Genomic DNA, 10,289 nt, shown 5'->3' with positions numbered 1-10,289 from the left:
CAAAGGAGGCGATTATCATAAATTATTCCAAGATATTTTACCGAGTCCACTTGGGGTATGTTCTGCAGGTTGCAAGTTAGTCTGACATTAACTGGGTTATCCAAAGGGAAAACTATCACTGCGCTCATTGAAACATTAACACATAAATAGATAGCCTGTAACCCGTTTTCAGTCGTGCACATACACGTTTGTAAGCGAGTATAGAGCGAATGTATATCAGTGTCTGACGCAAAAAATGCTATGCCATCTGCATATACATATGTGTATACATCATCATGGCTGGGAATAGTCCTTAGCAATACATTAAAAGAAAGAGGGGAGGTGACTGCTCCCTGAGGAACCCCTCTTGACTGACAATGTATACTTGAAGGATGACCTTTTAGTGAACAATACAACTCCCTTCCAGCTAAAAATTCGCTAAACCAGCTCACTATATAATTAGCAATATCATGAAATTTTAATTGATACAATTATATTTTATGTTCTACACTATCGAAAGCTTTTGAGATATCCAATGTTACCGGGGCTGCTATTTGTCTGTGACGGCGCGCTAATTTAATTTGACTCTCCAAATCCACATGGGCACGCCAAATAGGACATCTGGGTCTAAAACCAATTTGGAAGGGGCGGAAAATTTCTTTATCATCTACCTATTTCATAAGACGACCATGAAGAATTCTTACTAATAATTTAACCAGATTACAAGTTAGCGCAACTGGTCTAATATTCTGAAGGGTGTATCCTGCGAAGTTGTTTTTAAGAACTGGAATTATTTTAGCCATTTTTTAATTAGAAGGAATCCATGAGCATTTAATAGAATGAATAACTAAAGCTAATAAAATATCAGCGGCCTCTTTAAAAAGGATTTTTAACATTTTCGTAGTTATTCCGTCACCACCTAAAGCGTAATTGGGAAGTCCTTGCATTACCGTGGCCAGTTCACTCATTGATATCTCGTTAAAATCATCATTGCGACTTTAGTGTATGGTGACAGGAGAGATGAAAATCTTCTTTCTAGAGTCTTTGCTATATCTTTTAGCATTTGCTTAATTTCTTCGTCAGAGTACACCAAAGAATCTCTGTTTGGACGATTAAGAATTTTCCTACTAGGGAGGTATTTACAAAAGCGCGCTTAATTTTTGGATTTCAATAGGAAATTGTAATGCTTGGTGTCGTAGTCATCCTTTGCTTTAGATGCAATGTGTTTAAATATGGTTCGGTAGAATTTATAGTCGTTCCTATTTTTCGGACACTGGTTATGTAATAAGCTTTTCCAGGCAGCTTTCCTTCATTTAAAATTACAAGTGCGAACAATCCGCATTCCACCAAGGGTTGAACGAATTAGTCTTCTTTGATTGAACCATAAATTTCCTAGAAATTCCTAGAACCATTTCCTAGAATTTTCTAGAACACTAGAAATTTTCCTTCATTTTTGTTCATCAGAAGCATCGGATAATGAAGAAATTGCAGATATCAAGCGATTCTTGAATAAGTTGTGGTTTATAAAAGTATTGGTTTCTTCAACAGCGAATGTCACTGGACGGAAAATTTCATAAATTACTGGCAGATGATCACTATTGGTGGCACTGTCAATAGTCGACCACGAAGATACAGAGAAACTATTGCTTGTAAATGTTAGACCGATTGTACAGCAGTTCAGGCCTGTCACGCATGTACATTTTCATCTAATGCTCCTCTTCTTTCGCACTGGAGCAATGCACGTGGCTAAACTATAACACACAGAAACAACAAACATCACCCAAGCTCTCATGACGGTCGAGGACGCTGTAGCTGGAAACACGAGTACACGGGGCGAACTGCTTTGTTCGCACCTCGCTATGGATGCGTGGTCGGGGGGTCAACAAGGGCATCGTGCAGTGAGAACAGGACAACACGCATGCAAGTAAAATAAGCACGATGGGGAAGGCAGCACACAGCAGAAGCATAAAAAGGCGCGCTTTACCAACCTTCGCTTCAAGCTCCCACTGTACCGCCATGCATACGTAGTAGATTGCTCTTACGCATGCACAGATTGCGCGCTCAGAGGCGAGACGAGAGAAGCGGGCGCCGAAAACAGCTGCTCGGCTGCTCTGCTCGTCCCACGAGGCCCGTACGCTCGCTTTGCTTGCTTTAGCCGACGACGAGGCCACCCGCAGTGAATGACGACTGCTCCGCGCGATTCGCAGACTTTGGTGGTCGCGGCAGCATGCATAATCAAGTAGAATGGCACTCACGCCTGTAAAACAAAAAAAAAAAGCTAGACGTCTCAACACACTCCTTCTCTTCCTCCTCTCTTCTTCGTGGCTTTCGAACCACCCGCGGTTGCAACCGTGTATGTGCGCTCATTCCCGCTCATCGGTCCTGTATTCAACGTTACCATTTGTTATATAACACGAACCCATCGAGACTGCCATTTTACAAGGAAGCTGTATACGTTTCTTTAGCCTGAAAATTTCGTGGCGTGAGTAGAAACCTCCTATAGCAACTATGTGCCACAGAACTTGGGCCAATCCCACAACTCCCCACAGACGCTCGGGTACTCCTCTGCTAGCAAGATGCGCGCGCTCCTTGCGTTTTATTGCGATGGCAATTATATGGACACTCTCGGCTGATTTTTGCCGTCGCCGTCGCCGTCATGTCTTGGATATGCATATGTATGTATATATATAAAAAGGCACAAAGAAAAAATAAAGCAGAAGAAAAAAATTTCGAAGCACCCGACCGGGGATTCGAACCATCGACACCTCGATCACTGGTGCGCTGCATTAAACAACTCAACCATGCACCATGCATGCACCACGAAATAACGGCGAGCTATTTATATATACCATTTACCGCTGCTGGTAACCTAATCTCGGAGGAGCTTGAGCGTGTTTTCTATCACGCAACGCTCCTACATTTTCTTTCAAATTGAAAACTACCCTTGAGACGCGCACGACCAAGTGAGCCCTTTCTTTACCCACTCGCGACGTGGAAGGAAAGAAACAAATAACACCGGGCATACCTTGCGTCAGACGCCCCCGTGTCGCAGGAGACGCAGAGGGTTCACTCCACGCGCCGCAGTTTGAAACAGAAAGAAATATTACAGCGAAAGCTGTTATGAGATCATTTCACCGGCCGTTTTTGGCGCCGTAGTTGTCCGCCGCCGCTGCCGCCGCCACCGCCGCCGGTGTCCGTAACCAGTATCGCTCGAAATAAGAAAAAAAAAACGAAATAAGAAAAAAATTCCAGGTTGGAATGAGGTTCGAACCTGGGCCCTCTGCGTGGGAGCCCAGTATTCAACCTCTGAGCCATGCCGGTGCTTGGAACTGCTTTGCAAAATGGTCCTATACATGCTTTATGTCCGGAAGGAACCACATTAGCATATGCAATATATCATGGTAGAAGAGTAAAATAAGCACCAGGCGTCGCACAACGCCTTGTTACAATTCTGTAACCAGGCGTCACACAATGCGAATTGCGCAACGAGTAGCTTGTTGAATGCTTCCAACCCATTACAAAGGGATCTGCCATAATTCTTCGTCGTCATCAGGCAGAGCGTCAACAAAGTGCGCATAATGCCTTACATGCGTTAAGCAGGTACCACGGCTCTCCGTAGAATGACGAAAAATGGAACGGTGCCTGCTGCTTCTGAAAAATTACAATGATTTAAAGCGTAGTGGGTTCCTCGCAAGTGCACTTGTGTTGGCTGCCAAGGAAGCCCATAAGCGCACGATCCATTTCCTCGGGGTCTCAGTAAAGTTCTTCGCCCCCCCGTCTCTCTCCCACGTCAACGTCTGTTATACAGCATGACGGGAGAGGGAAATAGCGACCGGGCGTCACCCAATGCAAATTACATAACTGGTGGGCCGTTTAAAACTTCCAACACATTACAAACGGCTGAGCCATAATTCTTCATCGTCATCAGTCGTCGCGTCAACAAAGTACACATAATACCTTAGAGACGTGTAGCTGGTGCCTCGCTTCTCTGCAGAATGACGAATAATGGCTTAGTTGGTGCTTCCCAAGTTCACAAAAATTGTGATTTATGGCGTAGTGGATACCTTTCTAGTGTACTTGTATTGTAGCCCCAAGAGAGCTTACAACGGGCTCTAGAAACGCCGCTCCTCCAGCTTTCGCTGTGACTGTGCTACGGTTTCAGCGCAGGCCTGACGTTTTTTTAAGAGCGTCTGATTCCCCATTGTCGACACTTGCAGCGCGTTGCTCAAGTAGAATGACGTAACAACTGTGACAGTTGTTAGTTTACGCTTGTCCTCTGTATGCCTGTGCGTTATTTTCGGCCGTCATTATCTGCGCTTCAGCGGCGCGCTGCGAGTATCGATCTGCTTCTCGTTCTTCGTGTGACATTCCAATTTCTTGCTATCGCATTCGTTGCTTCGCGCTTGCGGCGAAACTGACTTTCTTGACCTTGGACGATGAGGAAGGGCATTAGGAGAGGTGGAGAGACGAGCCGACGAACGCTGCGTAGTGAAGGAAAGAGCGAAACGAGCAAACACGTGTAACTCTGCTTGCGGTCGCTGTAGACTCGCGCATAACTGGAGTGCCACAAGTAAATTTTGACCTGTGGGCGGTTTAGGGGCCCTTTAGCAACTAAAGCATATTTTTCTTTGCAATCAGGCTTCCGGTAAATATTAGGTTGAAGCCGTTTTGCACTTCACACGAGGGCTTCGAATGACGTCAGGCGGCCCTTCCTTCTCCCCGCGTGTGTTTCCCGCTTTTATATATAAAAGGCAGACCCGTCTATCAACTCATTCAGTTTATACTAAGCCTGCCATAGGGGCACCAAGGAAATTAAAGACATCAAAATGACAGCGTGAATACAATGCTCGACGAAAGGAATAAATTCGCCTTGCTGAAAATAGTCGCCGAACCAATCACGGTCTACCACAGCGAGCACAAAGCGATTATCACTACCATTACACTAAAGTAATTATTAAACATCCTCCCCCTCCCCCCCTACATCGGCATGTGTGGCGTTTGATGCAGCTTCGCCGAACATTCATGTTCGCAGGCGGGATGGCGGCCAATATTTTTTTTAAACTACACGCGCTTGTTGCGCAGGTACTCGCGCTCTTGAAATCTTTGAGCACCACTTCGCGAAAATAGCGCTACACTTGGCAGTGCTAAGATTTCAAACAAACACCTGCATCTTGTGACTGGGGTTGGTTCCGAGCTAAGAAATGATAAAGTTATCAAGTTAAAACAAATGCTTTTATCCTTTGTTTAGGATTCTGCCTTACCATGGGATTCCAGGACGTTCACGCTGCTGCGAAATGTCACAAGGCCCTTCCTTGGTGGTTATGCTGGTAAACTAAAAGCCCAGGGAAACTGGCCAGCATACACAGGTTGACATCTGACATGCTTAATCGTTTGTGTCATAGTACAAAAAGGGCTGTCAGAGAGAGAGAAAGAGAGACGGTACACCTCAAATATTTAGTGCACCTCAAACAGCCCAGATGAAATAATGTTCGTCTACATGTGGCATCTTCTCTGTACCCTTTCAATGCTTGAACAAATACATAAATTTAGATATGTTAATGCGACCCACTTAACAGTGTTTACCATGTTGATCAGCTCTATAGAATTACCTCGCGTTTACTTGTGATATTGCTTGTGATTTTGAGCGCACTAGCGTTCAAAGTATCGCTCTTTATTCGTCACTTCTCGATTGAAACTTTTAAAACCGTATTGACGAATGATTAACTTCCTTGTTTTCGTTAGGGTATACTGGCCGTGGTTTTATTCTCTACAGGCTGTGAACGAAAACTAAGCGAAATTTCAACAAGTATCTTGTGACAGGGTTCTCAGGTGCCCTTTAAGTTGATTATTGCGATGACGTTCTGGTTATTTATGTTATTTATAATATTTTGGACCTTGTTCGCTTATTTTTAGCCGGTTTTGAGCATCGCCAGCCTTGTTTCAGGCCTGTATGGATTACTTGGTTTTGAGCGCAACCACGCCACATGAGATCTGTGGATGGAGGTCAAGCTGGGTCCCTAAAGCGCTACGCGCCTAAAACTGGGGTTGTTCACTAAATCATACTCGGAAAAGCCAATGACTACGACGATCCCATAATATAACATCGCTACTTCATGGTCGTAAAAGAGAAGAGGGAGTTGAGGGGGGGGGGATATCTTGCAAAAGTTTTGACGCAAGCCAATATTTTTCAGGCAGATCGCAGGCACGAAAAGTGGCTGAAAATTTTATCGAGCATAAGAAACACTCGCGTTAGGAGGACACCGGAATACGTTTAAAGCGAAAGCTTTATTGGCCTAGTCGAGTGAATTTTGCTGTGTGTCTCCGCGTGGCCTTGAAGCGAAGAACTGATACCCCGTGACAAGCTGCGCTCCACTGCCACCGCTGCTACGACTACCACAGCCTCGCCCGCCGTGCGCACGGGACTAACAACGGGGCTCGTCGGTCTCTCTGCCACGCCGGGCCAGCAGGCTTCAGATCAGCCGTTGTGCAATGGTCGTGCGATAGAAGGAGGGAGCGAGGACGCTGGTCCATCTTTACCGAACTTGTCTGCGCGGTCGTAGCGGCGACGGCAGCAAGCTGCGTCGGACCATCCTGCGTATGTCGTTCGTCTGAGTTAAAGCGAAAACGTAAGTGCAAGCGCGCAAATGGGCAGGCTGAAGCGAGTGTAGAACAAGAACTTCGGCGAGCTAAACATCGGGAGAAGGATGCAGAAAGACGACAGCGATGAGCTTTAGGGGCAGCAATGGACGCCTCGCGTTCGACTGCGGCGACGGCTTCGGAAACAGACGAAACGACGGTAGTGAGTGCGCGCTACGTTCGACTAGCCATATCGTTTGGTTGGAAACTTGTGCTTCGGCTACGAAGGTAGACAAGCATAACCGAGTAAACAACATTTCGCTTGCATAACCGGCCCTAGCCGAGCTAAGCCGCAATCATTTTTTCTTCAAGGCTATAGACCTGAAACGTATGAATATTAGTAGATTTGACAATTGTCTTTCTTTTGTGTAAATTTTTTTTGTTTTCGTCTGTCACTATGCAAAAAATAATAATAAAGAAACAAAGTAGCAGGGTGCGTCAAATATCAGGCTTGAGGCATAGCGACGCGCAGCTCCTTACTCCCCAGTAAAACCATTTACTTTGAGCTCAGCTACGCAGCTCAGCCACCTAGCTCGCAACTCAATTGCCCAACAAGCGCCACGGTTCCCTACGAGTAAAAAAAATAGATTACGGTAGCTAAACACAATAAACATTCCACGGATAAAAGAAAACAAGCGTGCTGTTGCAAAAGATAGCACAAGAATTACGAAGAATCTATACAAAAACAATGAGACAGGAGTGCAGTAGAGCCACTATGACAACACAAGTGTGGCGGTGACAGCTGCGACACAGTGCGAGTGAAATAATTCATTAACGCGTATTGTCTGCAGGCTTCCAGCTCACTGCACTTTCAACCCGCAGGAAGTGAGCGTTTCGTCAAGGACCGCTCCGAGAATTGCTCCGTTTTCTCTTTTCCACGTACGTGTGTGACTCCTTGCGAGGGATTGCGGATCGGAACGAACGGCAAAACAAGCAGGTCCGCCACGTCGTAGCAGCGCCACACTGCAAAAACTGTCCTTTAGATTCCTTCAGATCCACGAACAAGATCTACGTAGAACTTACAGATGGCTCTCATTATATGGAAATAGGGAGTACATGTTCGTAACTGCCAACGGATATATTGCTTTATTTTTATTTAGGGAGAGAGTGTTCTAGAGTCCTAAAGAAAAAGAAAGTCCTAAACGTCCTAAAGTCGAAAAGTCTTAAAGTTGACTGCGCTGTTAAGTTATTTTCCAACCAAAGACCGTCACGTGGCTACTTTTCTTGCGATAGCAATTATATCGGCACTCTCGACGGGTTTTTGTCGTCGCCGTCATGTTCAGTATAAAGTCCAAATTGATAACATCCCACCGCGCATCGTAGGTTCTACCCGTGAGTAAAAGCTCGCGAGCAGCGGCGACGATAGCGGCTGATGCAGAGATCAAACGAGCTGGCCTATCTGCGTCACTCGGAGGGCGCATGCGATAACATCCCCCCCCCCCCCCCGTGTTAGACCTGCCGTCGATGCTGCTTAAGCAGAAACGAAACGGCCCGCCCGTCTTGAATGAGCATAGAGGGATGCGAGGGGGGGGGGGGGCTGCTTGAGCAGCAACTGCGAACTTTGATCCTAAAAGCGCGTTCACGATCGCTTCCGCGCTCGCTATCTCGCAGGCATCAGCAAACGGCTCGTATACTCTTTTACGCGCGCTCTCAACGCGAAGAGACTGCGAAAAGCGCAGCTCTCCCTGGAGCGGCCGTATTCTCTTACACCAACGTTTTGTATAGTTACGCGAGATCGGATCCAAAAGAGTTAGCTGCCAGCCTTCCTTCGTATAACATTACAATTTGTTGCCTTCGCATTCATTGCTTCGCGCTTGCGGTGAAACTGTGATCTTTTTTTCTTCAGACACGATGCGTTTACAGAAGGCCTGGGGAGCGTGCAACTACCACTGTTCTGTATGTGAGCGGTTTAAATCTTTAACCTTTTTTTCAGGTCAACCGAGAGTGGTTAAATTTGTTGTTTTGTGCATGTTACCCTCGCGAGCAACGAGGGTAGACAATATTTTGCTGCCGTCCTGACATACTGGCAGACTGTCTGCGTCTGTTTACCGCGAAGTAGGCATGTGCGAATATTCGAGCACTAGGAATGTTCGAAGGAATATTATAGTATTCGAATTCGCTTCGACACGAATTTAAGGTTCCGAAATTTCAAAGTATTCATAATGAACGAATAGGCGTATATTGGACGGCATGTAACCCACCTGTGAAGGTGGTTTCACTGCAGCCTGAAAGTGCAATGCCGTGAAAGCACCTAACCAACAAAATTGCGAAATGCCGCGAAGCCCCACTTCAAGGTTAAATTAACATATTACTCCGACATAGATTAATCATTTTCAGGGGCGTAACCAGAAATCTTTTTTTGGGGGGGGGGGGGGTTCAACCATACTTTATGATGTATGTTCGTGCGTGTGTTTGTATGTGTGCGTGAATATATGCGCAAGCAAAATTGAAAAATTTTGAGGGGGGGGGGGGTTGAAACCCCCAACCCTCCTCTTGGCTACGCCCCTGATCATTTTTTAAGTTTAAAAGCTTGTTATACGGGCTTATATGTTATAATATGTTATATGTATAGTAATTTTTAAAGTGTGACGTATTTTATCGGTTATAACTTGCATCTTACTGAAATTGAAATCCTGCTACTATTTGATGCTACTAAACGCTACTAAACGTAGCGTTTAGTAGCGTAGCGCTTAGTTTAGTAGCGTTTACTTGCAGCAAAAAGAATGACAGTTGCACATGCCTTGTTCCAATTAAAAAAAAACGCTGTGCAGGTTAGTTGGGCCTCGACAATATTTATGCTAATTTTTTTTTATATAATGTGTGATACATACTATTCGAACTATTCGATTCAAAACTATTCGACGTAATCACTGTTCGCTTCGAACCTAAAATTTGCTTTTCGGACATCCCTACCGCGAAGGCTTCTGTACGGCGTTCCACGGTGCCTAATAGACAAGGACACAAGGAACATGCGGCGCTGCTTCGTATTGGTGAAAAGCGTCCCTTTATGAGTCTCCTTTCGGGACTGTGGCACGGGAGTACAAACCGGTTCGCTGCAGCGGCGGCGGCCTGCGCATCAGCTTCTCTGCAGTGCACGATTGCTAGCGGCGTTTCGAAAACAGATGAGCAACTGCGCCACATAAAAGTAACATTTACAGTAACTCTAGGGTGCAGTAAAGCTTTAGGGTGCAGGCGCTCGCCGCGACCCGTAGCGGCCGCCGCTACGGTCGTCGAAAATTAAAGGGGGGAGGGGGTAAGGGCACCGGTACCCTCATAGGCGTGCGCAGGGGGGGGGGGGGGGGGGGGCAAGGGGGCGAGAAGGGGGGGGGGCGCAAAGTCAGCCCTATACATTGTAGGGGGGGCGAAAAGAGGGGCGCAAAGGCAGCCGCATACATTGACATAATAGGGAGGGGGGTGCTGCGACGAACCTTCGCCCCCCCCTGAAGGGGAACCCTGCGCACGCTTATGGGTACCCTGTTCCTCTTAGATCCGACCCTGGAATTTTCGTGGTTGTTGCAATTTCATTCCGAGCTGCGTCTTGAGAGGTTCGTGCATGCTCGCGTGCGACTGCAAATCTTTCTAGCCTCTCCAACGCAACATGCCTAAAAAGAAAAAGACAACCTGTTCCATGACGTTATGCAAAAGAACTCGTGCAATGAAAAGGCATCGATTCT

Source organism: Rhipicephalus sanguineus, chromosome 3 (assembly GCF_013339695.2).
Source record: "Rhipicephalus sanguineus isolate Rsan-2018 chromosome 3, BIME_Rsan_1.4, whole genome shotgun sequence".
Classification (NCBI taxonomy): domain Eukaryota; kingdom Metazoa; phylum Arthropoda; class Arachnida; order Ixodida; family Ixodidae; genus Rhipicephalus; species Rhipicephalus sanguineus.
This window is presented reverse-complemented; position numbering follows the sequence as displayed.